Source organism: Salvelinus alpinus, chromosome 10 (genome assembly GCF_045679555.1).
Source record: "Salvelinus alpinus chromosome 10, SLU_Salpinus.1, whole genome shotgun sequence".
Taxonomy (NCBI): Eukaryota; Metazoa; Chordata; class Actinopteri; order Salmoniformes; family Salmonidae; genus Salvelinus; species Salvelinus alpinus.
This window is the reverse complement of record NC_092095.1, coordinates 14,956,476-14,978,975: the sequence shown is the minus strand read 5'-3', so window position 1 is coordinate 14,978,975 and position 22,500 is coordinate 14,956,476. Positions and strand designations below refer to the sequence as shown.

Genomic DNA, 22,500 nt, shown 5'->3' with positions numbered 1-22,500 from the left:
GCACGGGCCTGTGCACAAACAACGCTCAATTACACGAACACAATCAACAGCGTCTCAACTGATGTATACTTTGCATCACGACTGAATTAAAAACAGTTTACATGTTCAGGTATCTTGTAAATCCATGGCCGAGTGGACAATAGAATAACAATGGATTTGGTGGTTAATGTATAAGCATGTATACTAGAATGTGAGACGGGGCAGAGGGACAAATGGATCAGCTATGATGTCATCTATTTGGCTGTGAGACAGGGCAGAGGGACAAATGGATCAGCTATGATGTCATCTATTTGGCTGTGAGACAGGGCAGAGGGCCAAATGGATCAGCTATGATGTCATCTATTTGGCTGTTAGACAGGGCTGAGGGACACATGGATCAGCTATGATGTCATCTATTTGGCTGTTAGACAGGGCAGAGGGACAAATGGATCAGCTATGATGTCATCTATTTGGCTGTGAGACAGGGCAGAGGGCCAAATAGATCAGCTATGATGTCATCTATTTCGCTGTGAGTCAGGGCAGAGGGACAAATGGATCAGCTATGATGTCATCTATTTGGCTGTGAGACAGGGCAGAGGGACAAATTGATCAGCTATGATGTCATCTATTTGGCTGTGAGACAGGGCAGAGGGCCAAATGGATCAGCTATGATGTCATCTATTTGGCTGTGAGACAGGGCAGAGGGCCAAATGGATCAGCTATGATGTCATCTATTTGGCTGTGAGACAGGGCAGAGGGCCAAATGGATCAGCTATGATGTCATCTATTTGGCTGTGAGACAGGGCAGAGGGCCAAATGGATCCGCTATGATGTCATCTATTTGGCTGTGAGACAGGGCAGAGGGCCAAATGGATCAGCTATGATGTCATCTATTTGGCTGTGAGACAGGGCAGAGGGCCAAATGGATCAGCTATGATGTCATCTATTTGGCTGTGAGACAGGGCAGAGGGCCAAATGGATCAGCTATGATGTCATCTATTTGGCTGTGAGACAGGGCAGAGGGCCAAATGGATCAGCTATGATGTCATCTATTACTGACTCATGTTCTGCTGAGTGCTATCACACTACTCTACACTAACACATGCTTCTCTCTCTCTCTCTCTCTCTCTCTCTCTCTCTGTTACGCTCTCTCTGTCTCTCTCTCTCTCTCTGTTACGCTCTCTCTGTTTCTCTTTCTCGCTCTGTTTCTCTCCCACTCAATTCAATTCAATTCAATTCAATTCAATTCAATAGACTTTATTGACATGGCAAGTTAAATTACTTACATTGTCAAAGTATACCTAACACAAAATGTTGAGACCAGCAACAACAATAATAATAGTAGTAGTGGACATGGGATTATCATTAACAACAACTACAACAACAATATTAATCAGAACAACAATACATTAAATCAACAGTAGTAGACCAGTGTCAACATGACTGAGAAGACACATGACCTGTTGTGAAAGACAAAACAAAACAAGATGGGAAATATTATCGACATTACAATGCACTTTTCACTGGCTGTCCCTCAGGTTGTGGCAGGAGGACACATATTTGGATGCCAAAACTGCACATTTTGGACATGCACATTTTCACCCAATAAATATTTAATTTGATATTTTATAGTTTCAAATTATTTGTACTGAATGATCATTTTGGGAAATAACTATTATCTTAGGTCTGAGTGTTTGTCACAGTGTAATAGGAAATGCAGCTCTGTCTCTACCTCTCCCCTAGAGCAGAGTGAGCACAGACTGTCCTCTCTGGGCAGCCAGGTTTGTCTGTGACGACCGGTCTCTATAGCCAGACTGTGCTCACTGAGTCTGTACCTAGTCAGTGTTTTCCTCAGTTTTCTATCAGTCACAGTGGTCAGATAGTCTGCCACCATGTACTGTCTGTTTAGAGCCAAATAGCATTGACGTTTACTTAGATTTGTAGTTGTGTCATTCCAATAGGTGATATATTTTCATTTTTGCTTTGTGATGATTTGGTTGGGACAGATTTTCTGAATGCTGTCCTGAGGCTCTATGGGGTTGGTTTAGTTTAGTTAATTAACTGATTCTCAGATCCAGCTGGCTGAGGGGACTCATCTCTTGTTTAATATATTGACATTGTAAAGCTGAGTGATGGAATGTTTTGGGGTCACTTAATTTTAGATGGTTGTAAAATTTCATGGGTCTTTTTTCTATTAGAATAAGACCCAATTATGCTCTATATACAGTGGGGAGAACAAGTATTTGATACACTGCCGATTTTGCAGGTTTTCCTACTTACAAAGCATGTAGAGGTCTGTAATTTTTATCATAGGTACACTTCAACTATGAGAGACGGAATCTAAAACAAAAATCCAGAAAATCACATTGTATGATTTTTAAGTAATTAATTTGCATTTTATTGCATGACATAAGTATTTGATACATCAGAAAAGCAGAACTTAATATTTGGTACAGAAACCTTTGTTTGCAATTACAGAGATCATACGTTTCCTGTAGTTCTTGACTAGGTTTGCACACACTGCAGCAGGGATTTTGGCCCACTCCTCCCTACAGATCTTCTCCAGATCCTTCAGGTTTCGGGGCTGTCGCTGGGCAATACGGAGTTTCAGCTCCCTCCAAAGATTTTCTATTGGGTTCAGGTCTGGAGACTGGCTAGGCCACTCCAGGACCTTGAGATGCTTCTTACGGAGCCACTCCTTAGTTGCCATGGCTGTGTGCTTTGTGTCGTTGTCATGCTGGAAGACCCAGCCACGACCCATCTTCAATGCTCTTACTGAGGGAAGGAGGTTGTTGGCCAAGATCTCGCGATACATGGCCCCATCCATCCTCCCCTCAATACGGTGCAGTCGTCCTGTCCCTTTTGCAGAAAAGCATCCCCAAAGAATGATGTTTCCACCTCCATGCTTCACGGTTGGGATGGTGTTCTTGGGGTTGTACTCATACTTCTTCTTCCTCCAAACACGGCGAGTGGAGTTAGACCAAAAAGCTCTATTTTTGTCTCATCAGACCACATGACCTTCTCCCATTCCTCCTCTGGATCATCCAGATGGTCATTGGCAAACTTCAGACAGGCCTGGACATGCACTGGCTTAAGCAGGGGGACCTTGCGTGCGCTGCAGGATTTTAATCCATGACGGCGTAGTGTGTTACTAATGGTTTTCTTTGAGACTGTGGTCCCAGCTCTCTTCAGGTCATTGACCAGGTCCTGCCGTGTAGTTCTGGGCTGATCCCTCACCTTCCTCATGATCATTGATGCCCCACGAGGTGAAATCTTGCATGGAGCCCCAGACCGAGGGTGATTGCCCGTCATCTTGAACTTCTTCCATTTTCTAATAATTGCGCCAACAGTTGTTTCCTTCTCACCAAGCTGCTTGCCTATTGTCCTGTAGCCCATCCCAGCCTTGTGCAGGTCTACAATTTTATCCCTGATGTCCTTACACAGCTCTCTGGTCTTGGCCATTGTGGAGAGGTTGGAGTCTGTTTGATTGAGTGTGTGGACAGGTGTCTTTTATACAGGTAACGAGTTCAAACAGGTGCAGTTAATACAGGTAATGAGTGGAGAACAGGAGGGCTTCTTAAAGAAAAACTAACAGGTCTGTGAGAGACGGAATTCTTACTGGTTGGTAGGTGATCAAATACTTATGTCATGCAATAAAATGCAAATTAATTATTTAAAAATCATACAATGTGATTTTCTGGATTTTTGTTATAGATTCCGTCTCTCACAGTTGAAGTGTACCTATGATAAAAATTACAGACCTCTACATGCTTTGTAAGTAGGAAAACCTGCAAAATCGGCAGTGTATCAAATACTTGTTCTCCCCACTGTACCTTATTTGGAGTTTTTCTTTGCATTTGCAATACAGTCTTGCAAAACTCTACAAGCAGTATTTCGATTGGATGTTTGTCCTATTTGGTAAATTTATTGTTAGAGAGTGGACCCCATACTTCGCTGCCATATAGAGCAATTGGTTCTATAACTGATTGGAAAATGTTGAGCTAGATTCAAATTGGAACTTCGATTTTAATGTTCCTTTTTATGGCATAGAATGCTCTCTCTCTCTCTCTCTCTCTCTCTCTCTCTCTCTCTCTCTCTCTCTCTCTCTCTCTCTCTCTCTCTCTCTCTCTCTCTCTCTCTCACACTCTCGCTCTCTCTCTCTCTCTCTGTTTATCTCAATTCAATTTCAATTTAAGGGCTTTATAGGCATGGGAAACATATCTATCCTACTCTCGCACACTCTCTGTTTATCTCTCTATCACTATGTCTCTCTCTGTTTATATCTTTCTCTCTACCTCTCTTTCTCTCTCTCGCTCTAAGCTCTCTCTCTCTCTCGCGCTCAATTCAATTTCAATTTAAGGGCTTTATTGGCTTGGGAAACATATGTTAACATTGTCAAATCAAGTGAACTAGATAACAAACAAAAGTGAAATAAACAACAAAATGAACAGTAAATATTACACTCACAAAAGTTCCAAAAGAATAAAAGACATTTCAAATGTCAGATTATGTGCAAATAGTTCAAGTACAAAAGGGAAAATAAATCAACATAAATATGGGTTGTATTTACAATGGTGTTTGTTTACAATGGTGTTTACAATGGTGTTTGGACAACTGGTTGCCCTTTTCTTGTGGGAAAAAATTACCAATATTGCTGCTGTGATCGCACACTATGCTATTTCACCCAGTAGATTCGTGAGTTTATCAAAATTGGGTTTGTTTTCAAATTCTATGTGGATCTGTGTAATTTGAGGGAAATATGTGTCTCTAATATGGTCATACATTTGGCAGGAGGTTAGGAAGTGAAGATCAGTTTCCACCTCATTTTGTGGACAGTGTGCACATAGCCTGTCTTCTCTTCAGAGCCAGGTCTGCCTACGGTGACCTCTCTCAATAGCAAGGCTATGCTCACTGAGTCTGTACATAGTCAAAGCTTTCTTTAAGTTCGGGTCAGTCACAGTGGTCAGGTATTCTGCCACTGTGTACTCTCTATTTAGGGCCAAATAGTATTCTAGTTTGCTCTGTTTTTTGTTAATTCCTTCCCATGTGTCAAGTAATTATCTTTTTGTTTTCTCATGATTTAGTTGGGTCTAATTGCGTTGCTGTCCTGGGGCTCAGTGGGGTCTGTTTGTGTTTGTGAACAGAGCCCTAGGACCAGCTTGTTTAGGGGACTCTTCTCCAGGTTCATCTCTCTGTAGGTGATGGCTTTGTTATGGAAGGTTTGGGAATCGCTTCCTTTTTGGTGGTTGTAGATTTGAATGTCTCTTTTCTGGATTTTGATAATTAGCAGGTATAATCCGAATTCTAATCTGCATGCATTATTTGGTATTTTATTATTTTGCAGAAATCTGCATGCAGTCTCAGTTTGGTGTTTGGTGCTCTCTTACTCGCTCTTTCTCTCTCTCTGTCTGTTTCTCTCTCTTTCTCTCTCACTGTTTCTCTCTCTTTCTTTCTGTTTCTCTCTCTTTCTCTCTCTCCCGCGCTCTCTCTCTGTTTCTTTCCCGCTCTCTCTCTCTGTTTCTCTCTCTCTGTTTCTCTCTCTCTTTCTATGTCCACCCCTTCCAACTAGACACAATGACTCAACCTACCCTACACATAATAAGCACACACTACCACCACCACCACCACAAGTCCGCGGGAGGTAAGCTGCAGTCAGATGGTGGAGCAGATGTCTTCTCTCTGACGGGTGAGAGCACGGCTGGTGTCCTATTGGTGGACGGTGACACACGCACCTCATCAACAATCCAAACACACTAATTAGTGCTTCCTCTACAACAGAGAGGGGATGGAGAGAGACAGAGAGAAGGGATGAGAGAGATACAGAGAGAGGGGATGAGAGAGATACAGAGAGAGGGGATGGAGAGAGAGGGAGCGAGAGGGGATTAGAGAGAGAGAGGGAGAGAGAGGGGATGGAGAGAGAGGGAGCGAGAGAGGATGATAGTGAGAGGGAGAGAGAGGGGATGGAGAGAGAAGGAGATAAAGAGGGGATGGAGAGAGAGAGGGAGAGAGATGGGATGGAGAGAGAGCGAGAAAGAGAGGGGATTGAGAGAGAGAGGGAGAGCGAGTCGATGGAGAGAGAGAGAGAGAGAGAGAGAGAGAGAGAGAGAGAGAGAGAGAGAGAGAGAGAGAGAGAGAGAGAGAGAGAGAGAGAGAGATAGGGAGGGGATGGAGAGAGAGTGAGAGAGAGGATGGAGAGAGAGGGAGAGAGAGAGAGGGGATGAGAGACAGACAGACAGAGACAGAGCATTTTACACCTGGCTAGAAATTAATAAGGAAATAATCTCAACAAAGAAAAATGTATTCCTGTGTGCTACCTATACTCCCCCATTAGAATCCCTGTACTTTAATGAAGACAGCTTCTCCATTTTAGAGGGGGAGAACAATAATTTCCAGACCCCTCTCCCCCTCTTCTATATTACACCATCCCCCCTATATATAACCATCTCTCCTATATCACACAATCCCCTCCTATATTACACCATCCCTCCTATATCACACAATCCCCTCCTATATTACACCATCCCTCCTATATCACACAATCCCCTCCTATATTACACCATCCCCTCCTATATCACACCATCCCCTCCTATATCACGCCATCCCCTCCTATATCACACCATCCCCCCCTATATCACACCATCCCCCCCTATATCACACCATCCCCTTATATTACATCATCAGCCCCTATATTACATCATCCCCCTATATTACACCATCCCTCCTATATCACACCATCCCCTTATATTACATCATCAGCCCCTATATTACATCATCCCCCTATATTACACCATCCCCCTATATTACACCATCCCCCTATATTACACCATCCCCCCTATATTACACCATGCCCTATATTACACCATCCCCCCTATATCACACCATCCCCTTATATTACACCATGCCCTATATTACACCATCCCCCCTATATTACACCATGCCCTATATTACACCATCCCCCCTATATCACACCATCCCCTTATATTACACCATGCCCTATATTACACCATCCCCCCTATATCACACCATCCCCTTATATTACACCATGCCCTATATTACACCATCCCCCCTATATCACACCATCCCCCTATATTACACCATGCCCTATATTACACCATCCCCCCTATATTACACCATGCCCTATATTACACCATCCCCCTATATTACACCATCCCCCCTATATTACACCATCCCCCTATATTACACCATCCCCCCTATATCACACCATCCCCTTATATTACATCACCCCCCCTATATTACATCATCCCCTATATTACACCATCCCCCTATATTACACCATCCCCCTATATTACACCATCCCCCCCTATATCACACCATCCCTCTATATTACACCATCCCCCTATATTACACCACCCCCCTATATCACACCATCCCTCTATATTACACCATCCCCGCTATATTACACCATCCCCCTATATTACACCATCCCCCTATATTACACCACCCCCCTATATTACACCACCCCCCTATATTACACCATCCCCCTATATTACACCATCCCCCTATATTACACCATCCCCCTATATTACACCATCCCCCTGTATTACACCATCCCCATATATCAAACCATCCCTCTATATTACACCATCCCCCCTGTATTACACCATCCCCCTATATTACACCATCCCCCCTGTATTACACCATCCCCCTATATTACATCATCCCCCCCGATATTACATCATCCCCCTATATTACATCATCCCCCCCTATATTACACCATCCCCCTATATTACATCATCCCCCCCTATATTACACCATCCCCCTATATTACATCATCCCTCTATATTACACCATCCCCCTGTATTACACCATCCCCCTATATTACACCATCCCTCCTATATCACACAATCCCCTCCTATATTACACCATCCCTCCTATATCACACAATCCCCTCCTATATTACACCATCCCCTCCTATATCACACCATCCCCTCCTATATCACGCCATCCCCTCCTATATCACACCATCCCCCCCTATATCACACCATCCCCCCCTATATCACACCATCCCCTTATATTACATCATCAGCCCCTATATTACATCATCCCCCTATATTACACCATCCCTCCTATATCACACCATCCCCTTATATTACATCATCAGCCCCTATATTACATCATCCCCCTATATTACACCATCCCCCTATATTACACCATCCCCCTATATTACACCATCCCCCCTATATTACACCATGCCCTATATTACACCATCCCCCCTATATCACACCATCCCCTTATATTACACCATGCCCTATATTACACCATCCCCCCTATATTACACCATGCCCTATATTACACCATCCCCCCTATATCACACCATCCCCTTATATTACACCATGCCCTATATTACACCATCCCCCCTATATCACACCATCCCCTTATATTACACCATGCCCTATATTACACCATCCCCCCTATATCACACCATCCCCCTATATTACACCATGCCCTATATTACACCATCCCCCCTATATTACACCATGCCCTATATTACACCATCCCCCTATATTACACCATCCCCCCTATATTACACCATCCCCCTATATTACACCATCCCCCCTATATCACACCATCCCCTTATATTACATCACCCCCTCTATATTACATCATCCCCTATATTACACCATCCCCCTATATTACACCATCCCCCTATATTACACCATCCCCCCCTATATCACACCATCCCTCTATATTACACCATCCCCCTATATTACACCACCCCCCTATATCACACCATCCCTCTATATTACACCATCCCCGCTATATTACACCATCCCCCTATATTACACCATCCCCCTATATTACACCACCCCCCTATATTACACCACCCCCCTATATTACACCATCCCCCTATATTACACCATCCCCCTATATTACACCATCCCCCTATATTACACCATCCCCCTGTATTACACCATCCCCATATATCAAAGCATCCCTCTATATTACACCATCCCCCCTGTATTACACCATCCCCCTATATTACACCATCCCCCCTGTATTACACCATCCCCCTATATTACATCATCCCCCCCGATATTACATCATCCCCCTATATTACATCATCCCCCCCTATATTACACCATCCCCCTATATTACATCATCCCCCCCTATATTACACCATCCCCCTATATTACATCATCCCTCTATATTACACCATCCCCCTGTATTACACCATCCCCATATATTACACCATCCCTCTATATTACACCATCCCCCCTGTATTACACCATCCCCCTATATTACACCATCCCCCCTGTATTACACCATCCCCCTATATTACATCATCCCCCCCTATATTACATCATCCCCCTATATTACATCATCCCCCCCTATATTACACCATCCCCCTATATTACATCATCCCCCCCTATATTACACCATCCCCCTATATTACATCATCCCTCTATATTACACCATCCCCCTGTATTACACCATCCCCATATATTACACCATCCCTCTATATTACACCATCCCCCCTGTATTACACCATCCCCCTATATTACACCATCCCCCCTGTATTACACCATCCCCCTATATTACACCATCCCCCTATATTACACCATCCCCATATATTACACCATCCCTCTATATTACACCATCCCCCCTATATTACACCATCCCCCTATATTACACCATCCCCCTATATTACATCATCCCCCCCTATATTACACCATCCCCCCTATATTACACCATCCCCCTATATTACACCATTCCTCTATATTACACCATCCCCCTATATTACACCATCCCCATATATTACACCATCCCTCTATATTACACCATCCCCCCTATATTACACCATCCCCCTATATTACACCATCCCTCTATATTACACTATCCCCCCTATATTACACCATCCCCCTATATTACACCATCCCCCTATATTACACCATCCCCCCTATATTACACCATCCCCCTGTATTACATCATCCCCCCTATATTACATCATCCCCCTATATTACACCACCCCCCCTATATTACACCATCCCCCTGAATTACACCATCCCCCCTATATTACACCATCCCCCTGTATTACATCATCCCCCCCTATATTACACCATCCCCCTGTATTACACCATCCCCCTATATTACACCATCCCCCCTATATTACACCATCCCCCTATATTACACCATCCCCCTATATTACACCATCCCCCCTGTATTACACCATCCCCCTATATTACACCATCCCCCTATATTACACCATCCCCCTATATTACACCATCCCCCTATATTACATCATCACCCTATATTACACCATCCCCCTATATTACACCATCCCCCTATATTACACCATTCCTCTATATTACACCATCCCCCTATATTACACCATCCCCATATATTACACCATCCCTCTATATTACACCATCCCCCCTATATTACACCATCCCCCTATATTACACCATCCCTCTATATTACACTATCCCCCCTATATTACACCATCCCCCCTGTATTACACCATCCCCCTATATTACACCATCCCCCTATATTACACCACCCCCCCTATATTACACCATCCCCCTATATTACACCATCCCCCCTATATTACACCATCCCCCTATATTACACCATCCCTCCTATATCACACCATCCCCTTATATTACATCATCAGCCCCTATATTACATCATCCCCCTATATTACACCATCCCCCTATATTACACCATCCCCCTATATTACACCATCCCCCCTATATTACACCATGCCCTATATTACACCATCCCCCCTATATCACACCATCCCCTTATATTACACCATGCCCTATATTACACCATCCCCCCTATATTACACCATGCCCTATATTACACCATCCCCCCTATATCACACCATCCCCTTATATTACACCATGCCCTATATTACACCATCCCCCCTATATCACACCATCCCCTTATATTACACCATGCCCTATATTACACCATCCCCCCTATATCACACCATCCCCCTATATTACACCATGCCCTATATTACACCATCCCCCCTATATTACACCATGCCCTATATTACACCATCCCCCTATATTACACCATCCCCCCTATATTACACCATCCCCCTATATTACACCATCCCCCCTATATCACACCATCCCCTTATATTACATCACCCCCTCTATATTACATCATCCCCTATATTACACCATCCCCCTATATTACACCATCCCCCTATATTACACCATCCCCCCCTATATCACACCATCCCTCTATATTACACCATCCCCCTATATTACACCACCCCCCTATATCACACCATCCCTCTATATTACACCATCCCCGCTATATTACACCATCCCCCTATATTACACCATCCCCCTATATTACACCACCCCCCTATATTACACCACCCCCCTATATTACACCATCCCCCTATATTACACCATCCCCCTATATTACACCATCCCCCTATATTACACCATCCCCCTGTATTACACCATCCCCATATATCAAAGCATCCCTCTATATTACACCATCCCCCCTGTATTACACCATCCCCCTATATTACACCATCCCCCCTGTATTACACCATCCCCCTATATTACATCATCCCCCCCGATATTACATCATCCCCCTATATTACATCATCCCCCCCTATATTACACCATCCCCCTATATTACATCATCCCCCCCTATATTACACCATCCCCCTATATTACATCATCCCTCTATATTACACCATCCCCCTGTATTACACCATCCCCATATATTACACCATCCCTCTATATTACACCATCCCCCCTGTATTACACCATCCCCCTATATTACACCATCCCCCCTGTATTACACCATCCCCCTATATTACATCATCCCCCCCTATATTACATCATCCCCCTATATTACATCATCCCCCCCTATATTACACCATCCCCCTATATTACATCATCCCCCCCTATATTACACCATCCCCCTATATTACATCATCCCTCTATATTACACCATCCCCCTGTATTACACCATCCCCATATATTACACCATCCCTCTATATTACACCATCCCCCCTGTATTACACCATCCCCCTATATTACACCATCCCCCCTGTATTACACCATCCCCCTATATTACACCATCCCCCTATATTACACCATCCCCATATATTACACCATCCCTCTATATTACACCATCCCCCCTATATTACACCATCCCCCTATATTACACCATCCCCCTATATTACATCATCCCCCCCTATATTACACCATCCCCCCTATATTACACCATCCCCCTATATTACACCATTCCTCTATATTACACCATCCCCCTATATTACACCATCCCCATATATTACACCATCCCTCTATATTACACCATCCCCCCTATATTACACCATCCCCCTATATTACACCATCCCTCTATATTACACTATCCCCCCTATATTACACCATCCCCCTATATTACACCATCCCCCTATATTACACCATCCCCCCTATATTACACCATCCCCCTGTATTACATCATCCCCCCTATATTACATCATCCCCCTATATTACACCACCCCCCCTATATTACACCATCCCCCTGAATTACACCATCCCCCCTATATTACACCATCCCCCTGTATTACATCATCCCCCCCTATATTACACCATCCCCCTGTATTACACCATCCCCCTATATTACACCATCCCCCCTATATTACACCATCCCCCTATATTACACCATCCCCCTATATTACACCATCCCCCCTGTATTACACCATCCCCCTATATTACACCATCCCCCTATATTACACCATCCCCCTATATTACACCATCCCCCTATATTACATCATCACCCTATATTACACCATCCCCCTATATTACACCATCCCCCTATATTACACCATTCCTCTATATTACACCATCCCCCTATATTACACCATCCCCATATATTACACCATCCCTCTATATTACACCATCCCCCCTATATTACACCATCCCCCTATATTACACCATCCCTCTATATTACACTATCCCCCCTATATTACACCATCCCCCCTGTATTACACCATCCCCCTATATTACACCATCCCCCTATATTACACCACCCCCCCTATATTACACCATCCCCCTATATTACACCATCCCCCCTATATTACACCATCCCCCTATATTACACCATCCCCCTATATTACACCATCCCCCCTATATTACACCACCCCCCCTATATTACACCATCCCCCTATATTACACCATCCCCCCTATATTACACCATCCCCATATATTACACCATCCCTCTATATTACACCATCCCCCCTATATTACACCATCCCCCTATATTACACCATCCCTCTATATTACACTCTCCCCCCTATATTACACCATCCCCCTATATTACACCATCCCCCTATATTACACCATCCCCCCTATATTACACCATCCCCCTGTATTACATCATCCCCCCTATATTACATCATCCCCCTATATTACACCACCCCCCCTATATTACACCATCCCCCTGAATTACACCATCCCCCCTATATTACACCATCCCCCTGTATTACATCATCCCCCCCTATATTACACCATCCCCCTGTATTACACCATCCCCCTATATTACACCATCCCCCCTATATTACACCATCCCCCTATATTACACCATCCCCCTATATTACACCATCCCCCCTGTATTACACCATCCCCCTATATTACACCATCCCCCTATATTACACCATCCCCCTATATTACACCATCCCCCTATATTACACCATCCCCCTATATTACACCATCCCCCTATATTACACCATTCCTCTATATTACACCATCCCCCCTATATTACACCACCCCCCTGTATTACATCATCCCCCCTATATTACATCATCCCCCTATATTACACCACCCCCCCTATATTACACCATCCCCCTGAATTACACCATCCCCCCTATATTACACCATCCCCCTGTATTACATCATCCCCCCCTATATTACACCATCCCCCTGTATTACACCATCCCCCTATATTACACCATCCCCCCTATATTACACCATCCCCCTATATTACACCATCCCCCTATATTACACCATCCCCCTATATTACACCATCCCCCTATATTACATCATCCCCCCTATATTACACCATCCCCCTATATTACACCATCCCCCTATATTACACCATCCCCCTATATTACATCATCCCCCCTATATTACACCATCCCCCTATATTACACCATCCCCCTATATTACATCATCCCCCCTATATTACACCATCCCCCCTATATTACACCATCCCCCTATATTACACCATCCCCCTATATTACACCATCCCCCTATATTACATCATCCCCCCCTATATTACACCATCCCCCTATATTACACCATCCCCCTATATTACACCATCCCCCTATATTACATCATCCCCCCCTATATTACACCATCCCCCCTATATTACACCATCCCCCTATATTACACCATCCCCCTATATTACACCATCCCCCTATATTACACCATCCCCCTATATTACATCATCCCCCTATATTACATCATCCCCCCCTATATTACATCATCCCCCTATATTACATCATCCCCCCTGTATTACACCATCCCCCTATATTACACCATCCCCCTATATTACACCACCCCCCCTATATTACACCATCCCCCTATATTACACCATCCCCCCTATATTACACCATCCCCCTATATTACACCATCCCCCTATATTACACCATCCCCCCTATATTACACCACCCCCCCTATATTACACCATCCCCCTATATTACACCATCCCCCCTATATTACACCATCCCCATATATTACACCATCCCTCTATATTACACCATCCCCCCTATATTACACCATCCCCCTATATTACACCATCCCTCTATATTACACTCTCCCCCCTATATTACACCATCCCCCTATATTACACCATCCCCCTATATTACACCATCCCCCCTATATTACACCATCCCCCTGTATTATATCATCCCCCCTATATTACATCATCCCCCTATATTACACCACCCCCCCTATATTACACCATCCCCCTGAATTACACCATCCCCCCTATATTACACCATCCCCCTATATTACACCATCCCCCTATATTACACCATCCCCCTATATTACACCATCCCCCTATATTACACCATCCCCCCTATATTACACCCCTATATCACACCATCCCCTTATATTACACCATGCCCTATATTACACCATCCCCCCTATATTACACCATGCCCTATATTACACCATCCCCCCTATATCACACCATCCCCTTATATTACACCATGCCCTATATTACACCATCCCCCCTATATCACACCATCCCCTTATATTACACCATGCCCTATATTACACCATCCCCCCTATATCACACCATCCCCCTATATTACACCATGCCCTATATTACACCATCCCCCCTATATTACACCATGCCCTATATTACACCATCCCCCTATATTACACCATCCCCCCTATATTACACCATCCCCCTATATTACACCATCCCCCCTATATCACACCATCCCCTTATATTACATCACCCCCCCTATATTACATCATCCCCTATATTACACCATCCCCCTATATTACACCATCCCCCTATATTACACCATCCCCCCCTATATCACACCATCCCTCTATATTACACCATCCCCCTATATTACACCACCCCCCTATATCACACCATCCCTCTATATTACACCATCCCCGCTATATTACACCATCCCCCTATATTACACCATCCCCCTATATTACACCACCCCCCTATATTACACCACCCCCCTATATTACACCATCCCCCTATATTACACCATCCCCCTATATTACACCATCCCCCTATATTACACCATCCCCCTGTATTACACCATCCCCATATATCAAACCATCCCTCTATATTACACCATCCCCCCTGTATTACACCATCCCCCTATATTACACCATCCCCCCTGTATTACACCATCCCCCTATATTACATCATCCCCCCCGATATTACATCATCCCCCTATATTACATCATCCCCCCCTATATTACACCATCCCCCTATATTACATCATCCCCCCCTATATTACACCATCCCCCTATATTACATCATCCCTCTATATTACACCATCCCCCTGTATTACACCATCCCCCTATATTACACCATCCCTCCTATATCACACAATCCCCTCCTATATTACACCATCCCTCCTATATCACACAATCCCCTCCTATATTACACCATCCCCTCCTATATCACACCATCCCCTCCTATATCACGCCATCCCCTCCTATATCACACCATCCCCCCTATATCACACCATCCCCCCCTATATCACACCATCCCCTTATATTACATCATCAGCCCCTATATTACATCATCCCCCTATATTACACCATCCCTCCTATATCACACCATCCCCTTATATTACATCATCAGCCCCTATATTACATCATCCCCCTATATTACACCATCCCCCTATATTACACCATCCCCCTATATTACACCATCCCCCCTATATTACACCATGCCCTATATTACACCATCCCCCCTATATCACACCATCCCCTTATATTACACCATGCCCTATATTACACCATCCCCCCTATATTACACCATGCCCTATATTACACCATCCCCCCTATATCACACCATCCCCTTATATTACACCATGCCCTATATTACACCATCCCCCCTATATCACACCATCCCCTTATATTACACCATGCCCTATATTACACCATCCCCCCTATATCACACCATCCCCCTATATTACACCATGCCCTATATTACACCATCCCCCCTATATTACACCATGCCCTATATTACACCATCCCCCTATATTACACCATCCCCCCTATATTACACCATCCCCCTATATTACACCATCCCCCCTATATCACACCATCCCCTTATATTACATCACCCCCCCTATATTACATCATCCCCTATATTACACCATCCCCCTATATTACACCATCCCCCTATATTACACCATCCCCCCCTATATCACACCATCCCTCTATATTACACCATCCCCCTATATTACACCACCCCCCTATATCACACCATCCCTCTATATTACACCATCCCCGCTATATTACACCATCCCCCTATATTACACCATCCCCCTATATTACACCACCCCCCTATATTACACCACCCCCCTATATTACACCATCCCCCTATATTACACCATCCCCCTATATTACACCATCCCCCTATATTACACCATCCCCCTGTATTACACCATCCCCATATATCAAACCATCCCTCTATATTACACCATCCCCCCTGTATTACACCATCCCCCTATATTACACCATCCCCCCTGTATTACACCATCCCCCTATATTACATCATCCCCCCCGATATTACATCATCCCCCTATATTACATCATCCCCCCCTATATTACACCATCCCCCTATATTACATCATCCCCCCCTATATTACACCATCCCCCTATATTACATCATCCCTCTATATTACACCATCCCCCTGTATTACACCATCCCCATATATTACACCATCCCTCTATATTACACCATCCCCCCTGTATTACACCATCCCCCTATATTACACCATCCCCCCTGTATTACACCATCCCCCTATATTACATCATCCCCCCCTATATTACATCATCCCCCTATATTACATCATCCCCCCCTATATTACACCATCCCCCTATATTACATCATCCCCCCCTATATTACACCATCCCCCTATATTACATCATCCCTCTATATTACACCATCCCCCTGTATTACACCATCCCCATATATTACACCATCCCTCTATATTACACCATCCCCCCTGTATTACACCATCCCCCTATATTACACCATCCCCCCTGTATTACACCATCCCCCTATATTACACCATCCCCCTATATTACACCATCCCCATATATTACACCATCCCTCTATATTACACCATCCCCCCTATATTACACCATCCCCCTATATTACACCATCCCCCTATATTACATCATCCCCCCCTATATTACACCATCCCCCCTATATTACACCATCCCCCTATATTACATCATCACCCTATATTACACCATCCCCCTATATTACACCATCCCCCTATATTACACCATTCCTCTATATTACACCATCCCCCTATATTACACCATCCCCATATATTACACCATCCCTCTATATTACACCATCCCCCCTATATTACACCATCCCCCTATATTACACCATCCCTCTATATTACACTATCCCCCCTATATTACACCATCCCCCTATATTACACCATCCCCCTATATTACACCATCCCCCCTATATTACACCATCCCCCTGTATTACATCATCCCCCCTATATTACATCATCCCCCTATATTACACCCCCCCCCCTATATTACACCATCCCCCTGAATTACACCATCCCCCCTATATTACACCATCCCCCTGTATTACATCATCCCCCCCTATATTACACCATCCCCCTGTATTACACCATCCCCCTATATTACACCATCCCCCCTATATTACACCATCCCCCTATATTACACCATCCCCCTATATTACACCATCCCCCCTGTATTACACCATCCCCCTATATTACACCATCCCCCTATATTACACCATCCCCCTATATTACACCATCCCCCTATATTACATCATCACCCTATATTACACCATCCCCCTATATTACACCATCCCCCTATATTACACCATTCCTCTATATTACACCATCCCCCTATATTACACCATCCCCATATATTACACCATCCCTCTATATTACACCATCCCCCCTATATTACACCATCCCCCTATATTACACCATCCCTCTATATTACACTATCCCCCCTATATTACACCATCCCCCCTGTATTACACCATCCCCCTATATTACACCATCCCCCTATATTACACCACCCCCCCTATATTACACCATCCCCCCTATATTACACCATCCCCCCTATATTACACCATCCCCCTATATTACACCATCCCCCTATATTACACCATCCCCCCTATATTACACCACCCCCCCTATATTACACCATCCCCCTATATTACACCATCCCCCCTATATTACACCATCCCCATATATTACACCATCCCTCTATATTACACCATCCCCCCTATATTACACCATCCCCCTATATTACACCATCCCTCTATATTACACTCTCCCCCCTATATTACACCATCCCCCTATATTACACCATCCCCCTATATTACACCATCCCCCCTATATTACACCATCCCCCTGTATTACATCATCCCCCCTATATTACATCATCCCCCTATATTACACCACCCCCCCTATATTACACCATCCCCCTGAATTACACCATCCCCCCTATATTACACCATCCCCCTGTATTACATCATCCCCCCCTATATTACACCATCCCCCTGTATTACACCATCCCCCTATATTACACCATCCCCCCTATATTACACCATCCCCCTATATTACACCATCCCCCTATATTACACCATCCCCCCTGTATTACACCATCCCCCTATATTACACCATCCCCCTATATTACACCATCCCCCTATATTACACCATCCCCCTATATTACACCATCCCCCTATATTACACCATCCCCCTATATTACACCATTCCTCTATATTACACCATCCCCCTATATTACACCATCCCTCTATATTACACTATCCCCCCTATATTACACCATCCCCCCTGTATTACACCATCCCCCTATATTACACCATCCCCCTATATTACACCATCCCCCTATATTACACCATCCCCCTATATTACACCATCCCCCCTATATTACACCACCCCCCTGTATTACATCATCCCCCCTATATTACATCATCCCCCTATATTACACCACCCCCCTATATTACACCATCCCCCTGAATTACACCATCCCCCCTATATTACACCATCCCCCTGTATTACATCATCCCCCCCTATATTACACCATCCCCCTGTATTACACCATCCCCCTATATTACACCATCCCCCCTATATTACACCATCCCCCTATATTACACCATCCCCCTATATTACACCATCCCCCTATATTACACCATCCCCCTATATTATATCATCCCCCCTATATTACACCATCCCCCTATATTACACCATCCCCCTATATTACACCATCCCCCTATATTACATCATCCCCCCTATATTACACCATCCCCCTATATTACACCATCCCCCTATATTACATCATCCCCCCTATATTACACCATCCCCCCTATATTACACCATCCCCCTATATTACACCATCCCCTATATTACACCATCCCCCTATATTACATCATCCCCCCCTATATTACACCATCCCCCTATATTACACCATCCCCCTATATTACACCATCCCCCTATATTACATCATCCCCCCCTATATTACACCATCCCCCCTATATTACACCATCCCCCTATATTACACCATCCCCCTATATTACACCATCCCCCTATATTACACCATCCCCCTATATTACATCATCCCCCTATATTACATCATCCCCCCCTATATTACATCATCCCCCTATATTACATCATCCCCCCTGTATTACACCATCCCCCTATATTACACCATCCCCCTATATTACACCACCCCCCCTATATTACACCATCCCCCTATATTACACCATCCCCCCTATATTACACCATCCCCCTATATTACACCATCCCCCTATATTACACCATCCCCCCTATATTACACCACCCCCCCTATATTACACCATCCCCCTATATTACACCATCCCCCCTATATTACACCATCCCCATATATTACACCATCCCTCTATATTACACCATCCCCCCTATATTACACCATCCCCCTATATTACACCATCCCTCTATATTACACTCTCCCCCCTATATTACACCATCCCCCTATATTACACCATCCCCCTATATTACACCATCCCCCCTATATTACACCATCCCCCTGTATTACATCATCCCCCCTATATTACATCATCCCCCTATATTACACCACCCCCCCTATATTACACCATCCCCCTGAATTACACCATCCCCCCTATATTACACCATCCCCCTGTATTACATCATCCCCCCCTATATTACACCATCCCCCTGTATTACACCATCCCCCTATATTACACCATCCCCCCTATATTACACCATCCCCCTATATTACACCATCCCCCTATATTACACCATCCCCCCTGTATTACACCATCCCCCTATATTACACCATCCCCCTATATTACACCATCCCCCTATATTACACCATCCCCCTATATTACATCATCACCCTATATTACACCATCCCCCTATATTACACCATCCCCCTATATTACACCATTCCTCTATATTACACCATCCCCCTATATTACACCATCCCTCTATATTACACTATCCCCCCTATATTACACCATCCCCCCTGTATTACACCATCCCCCTATATTACACCATCCCCCTATATTACACCATCCCCCTATATTACACCATCCCCCTATATTACACCATCCCCCCTATATTACACCACCCCCCTGTATTACATCATCCCCCCTATATTACATCATCCCCCTATATTACACCACCCCCCCTATATTACACCATCCCCCTGAATTACACCATCCCCCCTATATTACACCATCCCCCTGTATTACATCATCCCCCCCTATATTACACCATCCCCCTGTATTACACCATCCCCCTATATTACACCATCCCCCCTATATTACACCATCCCCCTATATTACACCATCCCCCTATATTACACCATCCCCCTATATTACACCATCCCCCTATATTACATCATCCCCCCTATATTACACCATCCCCCTATATTACACCATCCCCCTATATTACACCATCCCCCTATATTACATCATCCCCCCTATATTACACCATCCCCCTATATTACACCATCCCCCTATATTACATCATCCCCCCTATATTACACCATCCCCCCTATATTACACCATCCCCCTATATTACACCATCCCCCTATATTACACCATCCCCCTATATTACATCATCCCCCCCTATATTACACCATCCCCCTATATTACACCATCCCCCTATATTACACCATCCCCCTATATTACATCATCCCCCCCTATATTACACCATCCCCCCTATATTACACCATCCCCCTATATTACACCATCCCCCTATATTACACCATCCCCCTATATTACACCATCCCCCTATATTACATCATCCCCCTATATTACATCATCCCCCCCTATATTACATCATCCCCCTATATTACATCATCCCCCCTATATTACACCACCCCCCTATATTACACCATCCCCCTATATTACACCATCCCCCTATATTACATCATCCCCCCCTATATTACACCATCCCCCCTATATTACACCATCCCCCTATATTACACCATCCCCCTATATTACATCATCCCCCCCTATATTACACCATCCCCCCTATATTACACCATCCCCCTATATTACACCATCCCCCTATATTACATCATCCCCCCCTATATCACACCATCCCCCCTATATTACACCATCCCCCTATATTACACCAGCCACCCATATTACACCATCCCCCTATATTACACCATGCCCTCTATATCATACCATCCCCCCATATCACACCACCCCCACTATATTACACCATCCCCCCTATATTACATCATCCCTCCCATATTACACCACCCCCCC

At 44.4% G+C, this 22,500-nt stretch overlaps 1 protein-coding gene across 1 annotated transcript in view; it reads right to left on the bottom strand.

Moving 5' to 3' along the window:
• LOC139531541 (catenin delta-2-like) overlaps positions 1–22,500 on the bottom strand; it is a 571,014-nt gene that overhangs the window by 155,884 nt on the left and 392,630 nt on the right. The gene's annotated exons all lie outside the window — the stretch shown is intronic.